The 19,877-nt window shown below is 45.2% G+C and overlaps 2 pseudogenes; both read left to right on the forward strand.

Moving 5' to 3' along the window:
• Positions 1–1,473: 1,473 nt before the first annotated feature.
• Positions 1,474–1,644, forward strand: LOC126524805 (U2 spliceosomal RNA; annotated as a pseudogene).
• A 67-nt stretch (positions 1,645–1,711) lies between these two features.
• Positions 1,712–1,891, forward strand: LOC126524799 (U2 spliceosomal RNA; annotated as a pseudogene).
• Positions 1,892–19,877: the final 17,986 nt, after the last annotated feature.

The raw sequence follows: 19,877 nt of genomic DNA on the forward strand, positions 1-19,877 counted from the left end.
GCCGAGTATTACGAGTGAATGACCTCAGCATAATTACGAGAGAATGACAAAGGAGCAATGACGTCGATAGCACGACAGTGGCGGTATGACGATGGTGGCATGACGATGATGGAAGGGCCTTTCAGAAGGAATGACGATGGTAAAACAATAGCGCAGACGGTATTGGAGAGATAAGATCTCTCCAATGCTATTCACAGCGTGTTTACAGGAGGTATTCAGAGACCTGGATTGGGAAGAATTGGGGATAATAGTTAACGGAGAATACCTTAGTAACTTGCGATTCGCTGATGATATTGCCTTGCTTAGTAACTCAGGGAACCAATTGCAATGCATGCTCACTGACCTGGAGAGGCAAAGTAGGAGTGGGTCTAAAACTTAATCTGCAGAAAACTAAAGTGATGTCTAACAGTCACGGAAGAGAACAGCAATTTACACTAGGTAGCGAGGCACTTGAAGTGGTAAGGAAATACATCTACATAGGGCAGGTAGTGATGGCGCATCCGGATCATGAGACGGAAATAATCAGAAGAATAAGAATGGGCTGAGGTGCGTTTGGCCGGCATTCTCAGATCATGAACAGCAGGTCGCCCTTATCCTTCAAGAGAAAAGTGTATAATAGCTGTGTCTTACCAGTACTCACCTACCGGGCAGAAACCTGTAGGCTTACGAAAAGGGTTCTTCTTAAATTGAGGACGCCGCAACGAGCTATGGAAAGGAAAAAGACGGGTGTAACGTTAAGGGATAAGAAAAGAGCAGATTGGGTGAGGGAACAAACGCGAGTTAATGATATCTTAGTTGAAATCAAGAAAAAGAAATGGGCATGGGCAGGACACGTAATGAGGAGGGAAGATAACCGATGGTCAATAAGAGTTACGGAATGGATTCCAAGGGAAGGAAAGCGTAGCAGAGGGTGGCAGAAAGTTAGGTGGGCGGATGAGATTGAGAAGTTTGCAGGGACAACATGGCCACAATTAGTACATGACCGGGGTAGTTGGAGAAGTATGGGAGAGGCCTTTGCCCTGCAGTGGGCATAACCAGGCGTATGATGATAGATAGATAGATAGATAGATAGATAGATAGATAGATAGATAGATAGATAGATAGATAGATAGATAGATAGATAGATAGATAGAGCACAAAAAGCCGGGAGTACGCTGAAGTACGTAGGCAAATAATGCTAACTGCATTAACAAAATTATGAGCAATTCCACTCTGCGAAGGTGGATTACCAGCGAAGCTCTTTAGCATGCAACACAGAGCTGACACCGAATTGTCAACATAAGTACGCACTCATTTATTGTGAAATTTATATACATTCGCGTGGAAGACAAGACCGCCGCCCCAAGCAGCCGGAGGAAAGTAGACGCCAGTGAGGTTTCGACGGAAGCGGCATCACGGATTAGCGGAAGAAAGGGAAATGAGATACGCAAGCGCCTACAACGCCGACAAAGAAAGGGTAGTGTGAACGTAGGCATGGCTGCCGCGGGTCAAGGTGTTCTTATCAGCTTAATATCTTATGCGCGTTGTATTTGGACCCAAGATATTGAACCTATTTTTGCAAGTTGGCGAAGTGCTTGAAACCTGCTTCACCTCCGCCGCTGGTCGGCCCAGTATTGCACTATCTTCCGCATTGACCGCGGGAGAGCGGAAGGAAAAGAAAGAAGATACGCAAGCCATTGGAACGCCGACAAACAGCGGGCGGTGCGTACGTAGACATGCCCGTTGCTGGTGAAAGTGGAGTAGATGATCTTATCAGCTTAATATCAGATGCGGGCAGTATTCGGGCCCAAGATATTAAACATATTTTTGAAAGTTGGCAGAGGGCTTCCTGCTTCACCTCCGACGTGGGTCATCCAAGTATTGCACTGTCTTCGGGACTGGCCCACGGTTTTGGGCTGCGCACATCAATTCGCAGGAACCATATAAAACTTCGGTGTAATATCTGTTTCGAAGGCCTTGGAGCTTATATTCTTCTTTTACGGCAAGATGGCACCGCACTAAATATGGTACACAGGACACACATTGTGATATGCACAGGTTCGTTCGCGCGTCCTAGGTATTCTCCTTGGTTGTGTCTTTTGCAAGTACTCGGCTGTGTCTAACTGCTTATAACATATCGATAAATGCCTGTCACGTCTCTTTCCATTTAGTTCTGCCGCCGTTCTCCTTGCATGACCGGAAACAAATTGATTTCTTTTCTTCTTCTTGCGTAGACAGGCTTGACAATGACGTAGGAAGCGAAGCTACTAACCGCGCTAGCGGAACCTGACAAAGGCAGCCTACTAGTGATTTAATATGGAATATTACTTTAACCGCCTTTTGCTAACAGCTATTACGTGCACCTCTACTTCCGACAGTGTAGAGTGCGAGCAAACTAGAAGTTTAAATAAGCTGTAGGGTTTACCGTCTTCAAGCTGCACAGTGGGTTGGGAGGGGCGTTGTAGAGGAGGGTCGCATAATAATTTTTGACCACCTTGGGATTTTTACCGCGCTCGCAATCCACGGCATGGGAGCATGTTACGTATCGCCCTTTTCTAATGCAGCCGCTGTGGTGGAGATCAAACCCGATACCTCATGCTGCGGATGCCCCATACGATACCTCATGCAGCACAACACCATATAGAGAGATTCTACGAGGGGTTACAGACTATAACGATGCACTTGATAGATTAGATGATGATTAGTTAGGAATGCACACTCACCATGGTGAGCATTTGCTTGCCACGTCATCTTACAGAAAGGCTGTAACTGCCGTTTAAGCAACGTCTCAACCATGCCAAGTGCTCACGTGAACGTTTTGGAGTAGAATAAAAAAAAGAAAATCTGAAAATGTGGATACTCTCAAGCCGTACTTTTTTCTGTACCTCTGTGAATGAAACAAAAAGCAATTGTTGTAAATCAATGAAACATGTGTATCAAATAGGTATTTATAATCTCCGAAATACTGTGTAGTCATCTTCATCATAAAAATATACAGACAGATGGTTCGCAACCAAGAATTACGGAAAGCTATAGGGCGTATTCTAAGTGTAGCGTGAACTGTTCGTAGTTACGCCGTTCTAATTTTAATTACCATCGTCTGATCACCAACAGGCCGATGACGACACGGACGAATTTTGTTGGCGCCGCCGTTATGCAGCTATCTCGCCACCATGACACACGTGCGAGAATCGACCGCGTCGTCTCAGGCAATGTCCGCGTAAGCTAGTAGTTGAAGTCATCCCCGGCGTGTTCAGTCAGTGCGCGTGCGCATGCGCGAGAGTCTTTATGCGCCACACTTGCATCAGCAACACGAGGTGCACGACGGTCAGGGTGAGCAGCGTGACCAGCAGGAGTGTCGGCGAAAGGGTGCCGCAAGGGTAGAGGAGCTGATTCACTCGGACCGCCGCTGCTCGTGGCAACCGCTGGGGCACAGGCAGAACCTCTGCATATACAAAAATGGAACTTATTTCACGTCGAACCCCTGGAGTAAAACTTTCCGCCCCCCTTCAGAGTGTTGTTTACTGCCACGGCTGACACCCTTATGCCTAAAGAAGTATTGAGGTAATATTTAAACACCCTTCCCCTGAAAGAGTGCTGATATGATATTTTAAGCTGTTCATTTTGTTGCGCAGGTGATGGCCCGGGACCTTTAACCGTAGGAAAAAGAAAGGTGAGCCTCAGAGCACCCAAAGTAAGTTATTAGAACAGCTTTCTACAGCGTGTTTCATTTTTAACGCGGAATGTGGTCACGTGCGAGTAAGAAATACGACCTTTTGGCAATCGCCGCGGCTTGCGTAGTCGTCGGCTATGTGCTACATAGGGCATCACAACGAGTAGTAGTAAAGGAGGTTAACCAGGTAGCTACAGGGAGTAATCAAATGGTGCGCAGGAACTCAGAACCTTCCACATGGCGGCGTTTATGAAGCGGGCTAAAACTTACGAGTGGAAGGTTTAATACGGGCGCGAAATATCTGTCATAACAGCGTTATATATCTACAATAATTTTGTGTAGTGCTTCAAACTTTCAGCTATTGTGCTTTATTCCAAGTGGATTACAAAAGAAAGGATGCACGAACCGTAATTGGTCCGATAAAAGATTTGACTTTACGAGTTTAAGCGTGCTTAGGATCAGTACGTAATTTGCACTGTAATTACGCGATACACCTATGTCGATGTGCGTGGATGATGGCATATCAGAAAACCGAATTCCTCTGAATATTGATGCTCAAAACTCTCGGCAGTCAGAAAGCAATCGAACGAGCACGCAGCGTAAAGGTTGATCATTGTTTGAGGACGAATAAGAGGTTCTATACTTATGCTACTATTCATGTGCCATTTACCATCCCAATCAGAAATACTTCCGAAAGAATTGGTGACAACGACATGATCGATGACGTTCAGTGGTATTATCTCTTCTCGGCACATTGGCACAGAGCGTTACTAGGAGTCAAAACAGCGGTAATATATAAAGTGCATTTCATTGACAATATAAATCTAGTAACGGTAAGCCTAGGAATGGACACGTCGGCATTGCGATTAATATAGACCCTTCTTGAGGCCCAGTTTGGTCTGGAGGAACGCGATGGCGCTTTTGGCGGCGCCCTGAACATTGCCTGAGCTAAAGCGCGCGAATAAGAAACCATTACAATTTCTTCCCTGCTTGTGCGCAATCAGCTGTCTGAAAATCAACTGCATTGTCGCTAACGCACTGTGCTCCCTTCATGCTGCATATTATGGACCGGTAGAGCGAAGACGTATGCTGTAGTTGGTTGTAAAGGCAGTCACTGGCATATTAAAAAATGAAATGATTCTGTGGGATCAAGTCCAGAGACCGCTCCTGCATAAAGATTGCTTGCGTTGGCAGCCCTTCGCGCTGCACATATTTCCGCATGGTTGAAAAAAAAAAAAAAGCACTCAGCTACCAGCGTTTCATCGCTAACTTCCAAAAAATGACTTCAATCTCGAAACGACGGCAAGAGTGGGCACAGCTTGTTACACAGTGACAAAGTGAGTAGTGCCGCTTCCTGGCGAAGCAAGTTCCTCGCTTCTTATCTGCACGCATCTACGGTAACCCACACGAAAATTCACGCCCACTCTATGTTTTGAAGATCCAAATAAAGGAAACAACATACAATAGATCAATAATTTCTCTGCTCAATGGCTGATGTGCTTGATGGGGTTCAATCTATTTTATTTCATTCTATCTCTAGGCAGAAAAAAACGCTATAAATGTGCACGGGACACTTTTAAGGAGATCAAAAGTCCCTAACATAATGTGTTCACTACATCTGGAGCACTCGTGATAGTTTCTGCAGTCATGACTCGAGTGAGAAACCACCCACCGCACACATCTAAGTACCCAGCACATTTCACAACACTCCACAAAGCTAAACTCAAGGGCGTAAAACGCCCATACTTTATGGCACGCTTAACACTACTATCGCACCGGGTAATTGCGGCAACTGCCTAGCCATTATTAATTAGCTCATGTTGTCCGTATACTTTCATCCGAGGTCGGAGGGGTTGCACAATTATATCTTAATTGAAGAGATCCTCGTCTTAGTACTGTGTACGGAGCACCTGCAGTACTTGCACCAGGCACTCTGTTGCAGGGAATGGCAGTCACATTAATGCGAGGTCACAATAATGCGTCACAGTCGCGACGGCGTTGAACCAAGATTATTTAAGCCCGTATAGCTTGTTGCAAGCTCTGTATTTATGCTTGAACTTTGTTAGCCTTTACTAAACTGACGTTGATGTTTTGTCTCAGCACTGTTTGATGTTTCTTAATATTAAGTGTGGCTTTTGTCTTTGTCAATTTGCAGCTGGCTTTGTTCATTTCTGGCACTGATGCAACGCCTCGCGTGTTAAAATAATGCACGAACCAATTCGTCAGAGAGAGGCGCTTTAGCGGCCTTTCCGCACCTAAAGCCATCCGCTCATTTGGCAACCCTCCTTTACCACCCGTCGCAAAAAATTCATATGGAAATTGTGTGCATAAGAAAATTGTGTTATCGCTCTATATTGAACTGAAAATTAATCGTGTTCCTCAGAAATTAATTGCAAAATATGTAAATGACCGAAGCGCTGCTTTTTTCGACTGCTGTTTTATTTTGTATTATTGACGAAGGGTGTACGCACAAGCCGCGCTATAAGAGTAAACATTTAGCCCTATACCTCGAAATGCATTCAGCATTGAACATGCAAAGTATGATCATAGGTAGATCATCTACGGATAGTTGCGAGCCTTTCCGGTTTATACCTTGAGTAGAGCTGCACATCCATTCAGAACATCGAAAGAGATACAGTACTATGGCCAAGTAAGGCGCCTGCCTTTTTGCGTACCTGTGAATTTGTTGTGTCTGGTGATCCTTGACGAATTGTAGTTTACTGCTTCAAAAGCGTCCAACGCCTCGTCCAGTTTGGTATTTTGTGCAAACACTGCTGCATCAATACCAACCCCTTGACTGAGCGTAGAAGAACTGACACTTAATTTTGATGTGAATCAAACTACGTCCTTTGACGTCTACAGAGTTTTGCTTCGATTTACAAGTCCACTTTTTTGAGGCCACGTGCTAAGCTGGCATGCATACGGTGCGCTTGCTAGACGTCTCATTGCGCCACCACACACTTTTTCATGTTGCGAATGGCTTGCCGCTGACCTCATTCTTGGCGTTGGGCCAACTTTTATCGCCGAGCTTCATATACCACCATCGCGAACATTCAAACTTGGGGGCATATATATACGCTCAAACGTAAAAAGGGAGAAATTGATAGGACCGGATTCTTAACAGGCATAGGTAACTGTAAAAGTAGATATAGAGGTTTTAAGGAAGGAAGCAAAGATTAAGGAGACATAGGAAAACTGCTACTCCGATAAATATCTAGAGAAAACTTGATGATCTCAAGAAGGCTAGGTAACTATTCTTCGCCGGCCCGCTTCGAAAGATACGGCAATAAATGCATCATCACGCAGAAAGCTGGATGCGGTTTTACTGGAGTCGCTACAATATATTTTTTGTCCGTGTTAGTTGTGGCAAGAAGTTTCACGTGACCCGCTGCAACGATTTAGTAGCTATGGCATTGCGCTGCTAAGCGTGAAGTCGTGGTTTAGATAGCTAACCGCAGTGGTTGCATTTCGATTGACGTGAAATGGAACAGCGTTCGCGTACTTGAATTCAGGTGAACTTGAAAGAATACCAAGCGCCAAAATTAATCGGGATTTCTCTTCTACGGCGCTCTTCATAACCGGCTCGTAGTTTTGTCGCGTAAAATCCTATTACTTAAGGAATCGCAGTAATTAGCAGGTCGACGACCACGCTCTGCCAGCGTATAACTGAGTCACCTTGCCTCGGCTTTGCACAGATGGTCCCGGTGACGGCGCGTTTTCCGGCAGTAGCGAACTCCTGTCGTTGCCTGGTTGCTCGCTCAAGCAGCCTTGGCTCTCGCTGTCACTAACAACCGGCGACGGTGGTGGGCCTCCAGCTTCAGCGGACGGTGGTATATTGGAAGGCACGTCACCCTGGTTAAAACCATCTTCATGGAACTCGCGTGGCTCCGGTCCTTCCGCGAGCAGGGCGCGGTCAGACCTCATGATTTTTTTTGATGAACGAAACAAGAGCAGTCTCTTCGCCGAGGTGCAACCTGCGAGAATAGGATATATTTGCACAGATTTTCTTTAATTCGATGCGCTCCCGAGCCTCGATTCACTGATGTATAGTGTTGACAATGAAATCCTTATTTACAATAGAACTGCCAAAGATTGGCTCACCTGCGCCTTCAGTCTTCGTCTTCTTCGTTTTCCGGCAGAAGTCTCGCTCCACTTCATTCTGACTTTCCACGTTTTCACGAATAAACGGAGAGAACAATTACATACTGGAAAACCATGACCTAATTGCGCACTACGCTCTTTCCTGTCCGGTTGGTAACATTGTATTGCGTGAAATTACACCAAGAGCAGGAAAAAGAAACCGAAAATATCTTTGAAGGCGAAGGGCGTGCTGTGGCTAGCGGGAAGTTCAAAGGGTGCGATAGCCCAGATTGCCTTGAAAAACACATTAGGAACTTTGGCATCGCGTGGCAGTCCACTAACCGCTGTAAAGACAGGATTAACTACCGTAGTGCCATGAGGTTAGCCTGTTTTTCAACATGTCAGGTTTACGTTAATCAATGTGCGATTTAGCAGTGTAGGTTACAGCCATTATTATAACTCTGGGGCCATGTGTGCTCTTATAGTTACTCCCTGGCGCGTAATCTGGCCCGACCGTTCATGTTATGGTTTACCTAACATACGAATACCATACTAACAAAATGTATGCAATGTTGAAGTTCTCATATTGTGTGGGAGGACGTGCATGTAGACAGTAGCTAAGCTTTCTTTTTTCTTTCGACACGGAGTTTACACATGGAACTTACGACACGAAATTAACCAACAAGTCTATTCCTTGACAGCGTTAACAAAAAGAGTGGCATGGTGTTGGGCTGCTGAGCTTGAGGTCGCGGGATCGAATCCCGGCTACGGCGGCCGCATTTCGATGGGGGCGAAATGCGAAAACACCTGTGTACTTAGATTTAGGTGCACGTTAACGAACTCCAGGTGGTCAAAATTTCCGGAGTCCCCCACTACGGCGTGCCTCATAATCAGCAAGTGGTTTTGGCACGTAAAACCCCATAATGTAATTTTTTAAAAGAGTGGCGTTAATACAGGCACTGTGAATTTGTACAGCAGCTAAACACTTGCGTGTACCTCGGCTAGTATTGGCGCCACCACAACCACCCGAATGCATTTCACAATCTTGATCGCGGGTATGGCTCAGTAGTTCGAGGTCGCGTTCGAGGTCATCGACATCCCTGTGCAAGATGAGCGATCTACCTTTTTCTCGCCTCCACTTAGCGGTCTCGCGCGGTGACTCACATGCGACCCACCTAGATCCCCACACCTTCCCTGATTAAAACTCAAGGTATTCCTGATGGGCCGATTTTCCAGGTGATGAGGTTATTGCGCATGAATAGAAAACTGGGTGAATTATTTTACATTCATGACGTGGCGAGAACATACACACACAAGAATACAAGGAACGACACAGGCGTTGTCTTTTAACTAGAGATTTGTTTCAGATACATGACAAATGCAGACAAAGCAGAAATTGCGAAAACGAGAACGCAAGAAAATTCACCCAGCACCGTGTACAATGGCACAACGCGAAACCCGTGAGATTATAGAGGGTGTCCCGTGTATAATACATCAAGTTAATGCAGATACACAGACAAAATAGAAAAAACACGAATTATTCCGCGTCAACAAGATCGGGCACCTGGATGAACTACTTGTAACATGTAGGTCACCAACATTTAATTACTAAATAAATACAATTAGCGATTCCTTTGTTTGTTCTTCTTGTAGAGAATCGTACGATGCATATCAATCAGTTGTTTCGAGCAAGGTAACAATCGCTTGTCTGTATTTTCTTGTAAATAGGGGAAGCCACGGAAATACGAAAAACACCACGTGACTGCACAGCCGCGCGTGCGTGATAGTAGCGTTACTGCTGTTACCGCTGAGCGGCGAGAATAACAGCGCGCGTGTTTTCCACGACACGCGAAGAGCTCCCGACGAGTCCTCCACCACGGCACGCCTCATAATCAGAAAGTGGTTTTGGCACGTAAAACAGTATAATTTAGTTTTTAACCACCGTAAGCCGATTTGCCACTAATGCGCAATGTATTTATCGTGGTGTGCTATTTGTGCAAAAACAGCCAAAACTATTTCTTATTAATGCGAAAGCATTATATGACTCATGACGCGGAAAATCCAGCGTTTGGATGGGGTCTAAAAAGGTCTCGGAAACTCGACCTTTGGTAGGAGTCGAACGTACGACATTTGGCGAGAATTTAGGCGAAGTTATTTAAATAACATTTAGTAATAGCTAATTAAAATTCGCGAGCCCACAGCCTTTTGTGGAAGTCGAGCCCCCTTCATTTTGGTGCGGGTCGAACATCCAAACTTTGGTGGTAACTAAGACGCAATTAATTACGACACAGCTTATTGAGGCAATGGTAATTAATGCACTGGAACCCACGACCTTTGGTGGGAGTAGTACCTGTAATCGTTGGTGGTAATTAAAGCCATTTAATTATGGTAGACACAATAAGGACACAGTAAACTAAGGCACTCGAACCCACAATATTTTTGGGTGTTGAATCTCCAACCTTTGCTGGAAATTATGGCCAAGATAATCAAGGCATAGTTAATTTACGTACAGATGTATAACGCATTCGATTCCATGACCTTTGGTGGAAGTCAAACCCTCCTCCTTCGTTGGGAATCGAACCTCCGACCTTTGCTGGTAAATAAGGCGAACTTAATATGCCACAGTCAGTAGCGATAAAGAAAATTAAGGTAAAGGTAATTAACTGACTCCAACCCGCGACCTTTGGTGCGAGGCGCAGCTCCCATCTTTGGTGGTAATTAAGGGAAGGTAACTACAGCACTGTCAGTTAAGACACAGTTAAATAAGGTGACGTTAATTAAGTCACTCGAACTCACGACCTTTGGTGGGAGTCGGATCTCAGCTTTTTGTAGTTAAGACGAAGTCAGTAACGGCAAAGTCAATTAAGAGAAAGTTAATGAAGGTAACGTTAATTAAGGCACTCGAACCCACTACCTTTGGAAGAAGTTGAACACCCTACCTTTGGTGAGAGTCAAACCTCAAATCTTTGGTGGTAATTAAGGTGAAGTGAAATATGACACGTTCAATTAGGGCACAGGTAATTAAGGCTCTCGAATCCACGCCCTTTGTTGGGAGTCGAAACTCCGAACTTTGGTAGTAATTAAGGCGAAATTCATTATGGCACAGTCAAATGAGGGACAGGTGGTTAAGGTAAAGCTAAATAAGGCACTCTAACCCACTACCTTTGGAGGAAGTTGAATCGACGACCTTGCGCTTTGCGCCGTGACGGTCTTGCGTTTTGCGTCGCGTCGTGGCGCGTCTGCTGACGTGGCCGCAATGCTTTCGCATTCGTCCACGTAGGGACACCTAAGGGCCCCTTGAATTTGTTATGCTGTCCTCCACGTTAGGAATTTTAGCAACGTGGCAAAATAACAAGAGCCTCGTTTGACTTGCCTTTGAAGAGCAATATCATTAAAGCTATTATAATTTCCCGCTTTTAAGGAAGCACTAGAGAAATCTGTTTTAACTACCTCGCACGCAAAGGAATTCGTATTGAAAATACAAAGCACTGCTTTTTTATTCACCGGTGCACACGCCCACAGACAGCAAGTGTTTAGTGGATAGTCTCCAAGCAGACTGTGCTTGGTTCCAGTGACAAATCTTCGCGCTAATCTGCCTTGACAATCAGCGCTCCCACGGACAAAGCGGAGGGCACGCGCGAGCAGCCCACTGCACAGGCCATAGTCCAAACGCGAGACGTGGGCTTGAGACCGGCGCGGAGCAAACTTTACGCGACACAATGCCGACCGTTTTTCTTGGCTCTCGTGCCCCATGATGAACTCACCTAGCTTCGCGCATTCGCAGGAATACTCCGCCCTATACCACGTCACGTGGGCGTGAAAATTCGATCCACCTTTCCCTTTGATTCTCACCCCTTCACCGGAGACGTGGGCAGCGCGCCGCTTCCGAGTTCTCCGGTCAGAAGACGAGCGTTGCACCCCGAGGACCAACGTCGCCTGGTTGAGCGGGCCACGGCAGCAGCGACCGGCACTGGAGCTCTCGACTAAGTGCGCCACCAAACTTCAATATTTTACATTTCTTTAATACATTTCTACATACAAGGGCGTGTCAGAAAATATTTGCCCCTATTTTTTTAGCCAACTTACGGCTCTAAATGCGAAGTCGATGTATCCGTTCCCAGAGGTGGACTTTTCTTGGACCGGCCCAGCATTATCTGCCGGTAGCTGCGCGGCACGGTGCTGCTGTCAGTTGTTGAAGATGGCGGTTGTGCTTCACACTTGCATGGCGTACGAAAAACGAAGTGTGAATCGTTTTGTGTGGAGCAACGAACTAACACCCATAATATCGACTGGGAAATGCAGCCCACGTATGGGGAAATGTGACACACTTTTAGAACAATGAGGTTGTGGTGTTGAGAGTACGCCAAAGTACGTGAAGACTTGCATGCAATGAGCGTTCGAGGAGGCCACGTGCTGCACTGACTGACGACAGGGGCATCTCAAGTATACAGTGCTGTGATCGGACAGAGGTCTGACCCGGTGTCTGGACTACGTGGAAAGATAGTGTAAGATACGTAGAATAGTACGTATACTTACAGTTACCTATGTGTACCTTATTTTCGCTAATAAGAAATAGGAACAAATACTCTCTGATTCACCCTCGTATTCTCCTCTCGTCTGTGGTCGAGATGGGACGCTTGCTAAGCAACTGGTGACTCAGCTCAACAAGTCAGCTTTCGGAGACGCCCAGCGTTTGCCACGGTGCTGTTCATACGACTACCTATTAGAAGAGGGCTGCAAATTAGCACATACACACACGCAAGATAAACATGCTGCCACAATCCACAGATCGTATTCGGCTAGCTGCGCGCATTGTTCCGAATACCCCTCCCTAGATCACGCCACGAGGACATGCAAACCCTGTTTGTCTCTTTCGCCTATGTATGTGTTAATCTGCGCCCCTCTTTAATAGCTATGCATAACCAGCAAGTCCAAAAGAAGATAGCGAGAGAGAGAGAGAGAGACAATCCTTAATGATACTGCCAAAAAGTACACTTAGTAATGCGAAGAGCATTCTTAGCGTACTTCACGCGCTTTCCGGGGCCGGCCTGTCTGTCTTTGTCTCTAACCATTTTGACGTCGAGTGGTTGTCCTTGGGTTGTCCTTGTTCTAATGGTTAGAGCAAAGGGTTACTGTGATGACGGAAACGGGTTCTAAACCAACCGTCTGGCCAACTTGGGGCACGGGTATGGGACATTGGGTACGTGCCGCTCTTCTATGACCAAACAAATATTTTAAATGTCGTCAATGCTCGGCGATGTTGAGCCGCGTCGTATGTATTCCAACTATATTATAAGGACACACACATATATATATATATACACGCAAGAAAGCGACGACTAACATTTTTGGAAGACTTATTCACTTAACGGTTTTGGCTGGTGTACCAGCCTTCGTGAGAGTACTCTGACGAAGGTTGGTCCACCAGCGGAAAACGTTTAGTTCATAAGGCTTCCAAAAAAGTTCGTCGCCCCTTTCCTGCGTATGTTACGTCGGGTCCTGCATGCTGAACTTTGAAGAAATCCCCGATATATATATATATATATATATATATGCGTGTGTGTGTGTGTGTGTGTGTGTGTGTGTGTGTAAAGTATGCCTGTTAACCCTTGGTAAATGGACAAGCGTAACACTCTTCTTGCAGCTGCGACCCCTCGCATGTTGTGTGCTAAAATGTGGCCCTCTCTCCTGGATTCTGCTCGCGGCGTTTTTCCATCTTATATTTCTTAAGCTCCTCTCTTGTGGACGCTACTGTATGTACGGCTGTTGGTAGTCATGAAGCCGTACGTTTTTTTTGAATTTTTTATATGCTTCACCCTGACAGCGAAAATGTATCAAGTGAGGGTGGGGTGCTTGCAATTGTGCTCTTCGTGAAGTCCGCAGCCCTGCCGACACACACACACACACACACACACACACACACACACACACACACACACACACACACACACACACACACACACACACACACACACATATATATATATATATATGTGTGTGTGTGTGTGTGTGTGTGTGTGTGTGTGTGTGTGTGTGTGTGTGTGTGTGTGTGTGTGTGTGTGTGTGTGTGTGTGTATACATATATGTGTCACTACACGGGGCCATTAGCTGCTCCAGTGTGTCCTGTGGGAGGCGCGACAGAGCAGCCCGTAGGCATAGAGGCCTCATACATGAGGCGTTTCGGTGGTTGCGGTGCGGTATGTCGAAGCGTTGTCTCAGGGGTAATCGCATTCACGTCGACATTCATCGTGAGCTGAGTGCACGAGGATTTGCTATGCGGCGCCGCAGCAGTCGCCTCATGTGTTGCGTAGCGGCAATATGTCATTCCACCGTATTGTTAGCACACCGTGTGAGTATTCTCTGTTTAACGGTAAACTATGCAGTCGCTATCTGTACTTCGTAGTTCAGATGAAAGTGCTAATTTATATGACCTCATGACGGTAGGATGTCACAATGTGAAAATCCCCGCTGGCAATGTTTCTAGCTCAAGTTTCTTAGCAGGCCTAAGGCTGTTGTATAGGTTATACTGCCAAATTTTGCTTATGACCGTCAAAGCCAATTAGTATCTGCAAAACAAAAAGTAACGCACTGGAGGCTACCTTTTTACAATATTTGAATTATAGTGGTTAGCTGATTATCATGTTTACTTGTAACTTCTTTTTTTTTTGCTTAAGAGCAAGCTGCGAAAGATATCTGGTAGATCTGTGCGAATCATTCTTTGGCACTAGTAATTTGGAGGTGTATATATTATGTTTCGTGTAGATAAATATAAGGCGCACGTTTGTCGAGAACCGACACCTTGTTTTTCCAGTTCAGTGCAGCCGATACCTTCTCGGTGCGCACGTGCCATCGGAGCAGGCTGTGGACGACACAGAAGAAGACGTCGTGTGGCCGAAGTGCATCCAAGCAACATGGCAATGAGTTTTGCCCGTATATGGATTCGCCACGAGAGGAAGGTCCCTAGGAGTCAGAGGTATGCATTGCTTAAATCATTTACTCCCTTTGCCAATCGCTGCCTGCGACTCGCTACGCTGCACTTTCTCGATACATTTATTCCTTGAGATGCCTATGCTATATGGAGCCCATGATACGGTGATCGGCGGTATTATTCTGCAGGCTACATTGTGTAGTGGGCTGATCTATGAGAAGCAGGCCATTGTTGTAATCATTACCAGACAATTGAATTGCATTGGACTTTATTCAAGTGCGCATGACTGCACTTAGGAAGACACGACAGAAGGCAATAACGCCTGACGGGGTCATCCCGCTTTGCACAACAGTTTTCACACAAGCCGTGAGAAACAATCCGGAAGTGATTATGCGGTATAAATAAACAGAGTATATAAAACAGAGAAGGAAATACAAAAAAAAAACTGCAAGCACACGTACAACTTGAATACTTATACCGAGATGAAAAAAGAACAGTCTGCATAATTGTATAAAAATGCATCATTGCACTTTTGCAACATAACCTGCATCTTTCGAATGCGAACTGCGGATGCAAAAGGCCTCGAAAGAGGTTGACGCCAACTTAATGCAGTCGCCTTCAGTGCGCTTACAAGCGTTTAACTGAAGTACTAGATTACAAAAAGTCCCTTTTTGAAAAAGTGAAAGGAAGCGTTAGGACCTGTGTTGTTTCGTCAGTCAGTGGTCCTGCACCTAATGTTCTTTTATTTAATATTTTATTGCTTCAGTTTTAGTTACAGTTTGAGTTTATTTCGTTCATAAGTGGATACATGCTTAGATAAGCATGCAGGAGGAGGTCCCAGAGCATGTAGCTGAAAGGGGACCGCCTGCCAGATAATATATGCATTTGTGAAAATGTACAGCATAAAATAGCAATGTAGTAGTCACTAAGTGGAAGATTATGCAAAGTATATTCGGTCAAACTGCAAATAATATAAAGTCAATAACTTGTCGTAGAATTAAAACAGTAGTTAAGGCATTGGCAACAGGATAAACCAAAAATGTTTATAAAGGCTACAAATGAAAAAAATAAACAAGAAAATAGGAAAAACGAAAAAGAAATGAATGAGTGATTTTAGTATAGCTGCTCAACCAAGTGACTTAACCTCGCACTTTTGTAAATGTCCTATGACCTGCTGATTCTCACGTGCAATTCGAAATGGTACTTTGGATTTTCTCGAAGCGCGACATTTTTCAGAACTTTCGCCAAGAACGTGACATCATATCCGGGTAAATATGCAGAATATTTTTATTGTTTTGTTTTTTTTTTGCTCCGATTGTAAACAAGACTCTACGAGCAGCGCTGGAGTCAAACACTACTCATTCTTGATTCGGTCGTGTAATTACCCGCCTCGGCAGTAACTTGTTGAGTAACTTGCAGTACTCTTGTTCGGAGGTGTGCGCATCAACCGAAGGTTTCAATAGCAGCTGTGACCATATACGTTGGCCGCATAGGTTCGATGGATCAAAAATAATGATGACGTAAATGGTTTCTGGGGAGAGAGTGTCATTTGGTGAAAGCAGCAGTCGTGAACGTAAATATCAAGCACTGCACCGTAAATATGGTTACACCCTTAAAGCTGTTTTCTTCTAGCGCTTGTAACACCCTTACCGTTAGTGCCTTTCAAAATTTAAAGAACGACAACGGAGCTCTAACTAGACGTGCGATGACGACAGACGTAGTTGAAATCTATGTAATCATTCTGACAGCCTTGGGCGCACAGAAATATCCGACAGGGGAATTTTATATATCTCTCCCTGTGAAATTCTCATGTCGGATATTTCTGTGCGTCCAAGGCTGTTAGAATGAGTACATACTTTTCATCTACGTCTTTTGTCATCGCATGTCTAGTTAGAGGTCCGTTGTCAGCCTCTTAAGGCCCTAACGGTAAGGGTGTTACCAGTGCGAAAACACCTTTAAGGGTGTAAACATTTCTACAGCGCGGTAGCACTTCGACAATTGTATTGAAATATGCATTCGAACCCGTATATAGGGAACCCGCACAAATATATTTTTTATATGGAAGGCGTGAAACTTACTGACCGATACTCATGCAAAATATTTTCCTCATTACGAACTCCGCATTGGATTTCAAACTAGAGGCGCCCACTGTCAATGCCATAATATCACTTGGTTTGCTTTCCAAAAACACAGCTCTCAGGGGAGTTAATTCATTCACCGGCAGACGTTGGCAGACGCGCGCGCTTCAGTTTTACGGAAAATACGTAATCGTCCGACGTAGCTTAACGCAGGACAGCGCACACATTAGTTCCACGTATACGCTTAGCCATCTGTATCTACACCAACAGATGTGAGGGTTGCCTATTCTGTTCGCTACGCAGTTACGCAACAAAGTAAAAAACACTAGCCAAATATTGCTGCCTGAAGTATATGCTTTCAAGTGTGTTATTATTTGTTTATTAAGCCGAAATTATTTGATTGTCGCAAATAGCTTTCTTTGGAGTCAGGTGGCTGAGCCGAGTGCCCTCACGCATACTTCTGCTTGACGGTACAGTTTACGTGAGGGCTGGGTAAGGGATAGAAAAAGGTACAGGCAAAACCTTTCCTGCTTAGCGTAGTCTTGTTTTGCGTAAGTAGATACTTTGCATGCTCCTTTTTTTTTTTCACTGGAGATAAAAATCTTTGCATAACGAACGCATCGAAAAGATTGTTTATGCTTCTTATAGCAGGGTATTGACATGTCCAATTACCCGATATATCTTACTATATAGGCGCACAAGCCTGTTCTTTGTTACCATGTTCGATTCTAATACATTCTGCAGGTAGATTTTAACCTGAGCAAATGCCAATCCGTTTAGCGCCTGTAGCGCCAGCGTTTTGATTAACGCAACGCGTGCCGGAAGGCAATACGATCTATGGACCTGCATAAATATAGCCTTAAAGCTCGCTTTCGTAGTGCGTAGGTCTATAGGACAAACCGCATGCAGAAAAATACATCTGTTATGCACTGAGGCGAATAATCGCAGATCATTGGGCGATTCCTAGAAATGCGCGCTCTGGTAGACAGAACATTCTAAATCGAAAAATATTCTCTAATTACCGCAATATCAGTGAGAATCATTGATGTTTGCGTGTTGAGCCACACTTGACTTGAAATTAAGAAAATGATCGCTGCGGTAATGTTTAAAGACAGAACAGTTTAGTATTTCGCAATACCGCATTGCTCTAAAATGCGCTGTTGCGCTCTAGATTAAAACATTCCCGTCTATGTCGTTTTCGCTTACTTCTAGTTGTATCTGTGCTCCCATATGATAACTCAAACCTTCCCTAGAAATATCCCCTCCTCACAGCGCCAACGAGATTCTGGAACACTCGAGAGCCGGGAAAATCCGTATAAGCGCTTATAAGGTTTAAGGTAAATGTTTTAAGTGAAACATCTTGAAAATGGAATGCTGCTAATTCAGATGGACAGGAACTAGACAAGCACAATACAAACTCTACCAGCGCTGATTTACTTCCCTCCCGAAAAAAGAGTGTAGATAGATGGAGCAGATACAGCAATTTACTGACAATTCGGCAAAAAAAGAAGACTAACGAGAGGAGCACTCATAAAGTGATGTAATAAATAATAAATGACATGAATACTTGAGCAAGTAACTAATACCTTTATTGGTTTTACAGTCATTGCCCGCTGTAACAATTACTATCAATAACGTTACATTTATAATTATAGCTTTAAACTGCATAGCAATAACGTTTGTTGTATCTATCGATAACCGTTATAGCTGGCGGTGTCAAACGCAGTCGGGGCTGGCCGGCAATGAGACGGCGTGCTTCCTCCCCGCTCTCCTCCCTCGGGCGAGCGAGATTGAGGCGCCATCGTCCGCTCACCCTCGCACGCTTTCACTCGCGCACACAGCATTCGGCGCGCGGCTACGATGCCCTTGCACTTTATGCGGAGCACCGCGGCGACGGCAGCAATGCCCCTGCGGGGCCCAAACATTCGTTATCGCAATAAGAACAATACGCAAACGCAACTTGACCCGACAAAAGCCCCACTAACAACACCCCACCCCCGCAGCCCCGTGTACGTGCTCAGACTGGACAGCCCGGTCCACGCCAGCGAAGAGCGCGGAGACCCCGAAGTCCACTTCGCCGGCTGGACGCAGCGCTTCGAGGGAAAAATCGTCATCATATTCTCCATCGTGGCCGCACTGCTGATAGGAGTCGCCGTGGGCTTCGCCTTTGGAACGAACTCGGTGGGTATCCAGCCCCAGGGCATATGTATCAGCTTCAGTGCAATCGGCACAGCACGAAGATAAAAAATAAATGAAGAAACTCCACTGCAGTTGTCTAAGTATGCGTAAGCATGTGCCCAAATTTAAATTGGCCCACCCCCAAGCTTCAAGTGGGCCTACCCCCCTCCCTTCAGTAGGTCCACCGCTACTTTAAGCTTCCCTATGCATTGCCTAAGGAGCCCTGTGTATCTCTGTGCGTATTCTCTGTTTTTTCTGCCGAAATTGTTCCTTATTGCTTACAAAGCTACCAATCATCTAACTTTACAGTACTATAACGATTGAGTGTCTTAACTGCAGAAGTTACGCATTTTTGTGAAAACAGAAGGCATTACACTTCACTCGTGACAGAGCTGGTGTACTTGCGAAAGAATGCTTACGCAATAATGAATTATATTCCTGGGTATTACGTTCAAAGCAACGATGTAATGATGAGGTAGGCCTTGGTGGGGGACCCCAAAATAATTTTCACCACCTGGGGTTCTTTACCGCGCACCTATCTTCCGTTCCATACATTGTGCCCAACGCTTTAGAGACAAGAGAGACTTTCCGTAGTTGCTGCGTTCGCATCAATATTTACCTCTGTGTTCTTGCCAGCAGATAGGTGAAACTGTTCTTTATGTAGGCTCAGTATTAAGTTAAAGAAAGTGCCCCATGAAAAGCAAGAAATTGTGTATTTGTACGGGTCTTATACGTTGCTTTATATCAGTTCTGTTGTTTTTCTTTGCGGGATTTCTTGATTTGCAGGCCGTTCCGCCAACGTCACGTGCATGCTCGCGCAACCAAACGGCTCTGACGCGCCGCGAACGATAGACGAAATGCGAACCGAAGCGTTGGTGGAATGCGCCGAGTGATACATTTTTGGTGACCGAACTTCTTGCATAGCTTCCACAGCGTTGCACCCTCTACCTGCCGGCAACGT

This window comes from Dermacentor andersoni, chromosome 3 (assembly GCF_023375885.2).
Source record: "Dermacentor andersoni chromosome 3, qqDerAnde1_hic_scaffold, whole genome shotgun sequence".
Lineage (NCBI taxonomy): Eukaryota > Metazoa > Arthropoda > Arachnida > Ixodida > Ixodidae > Dermacentor > Dermacentor andersoni.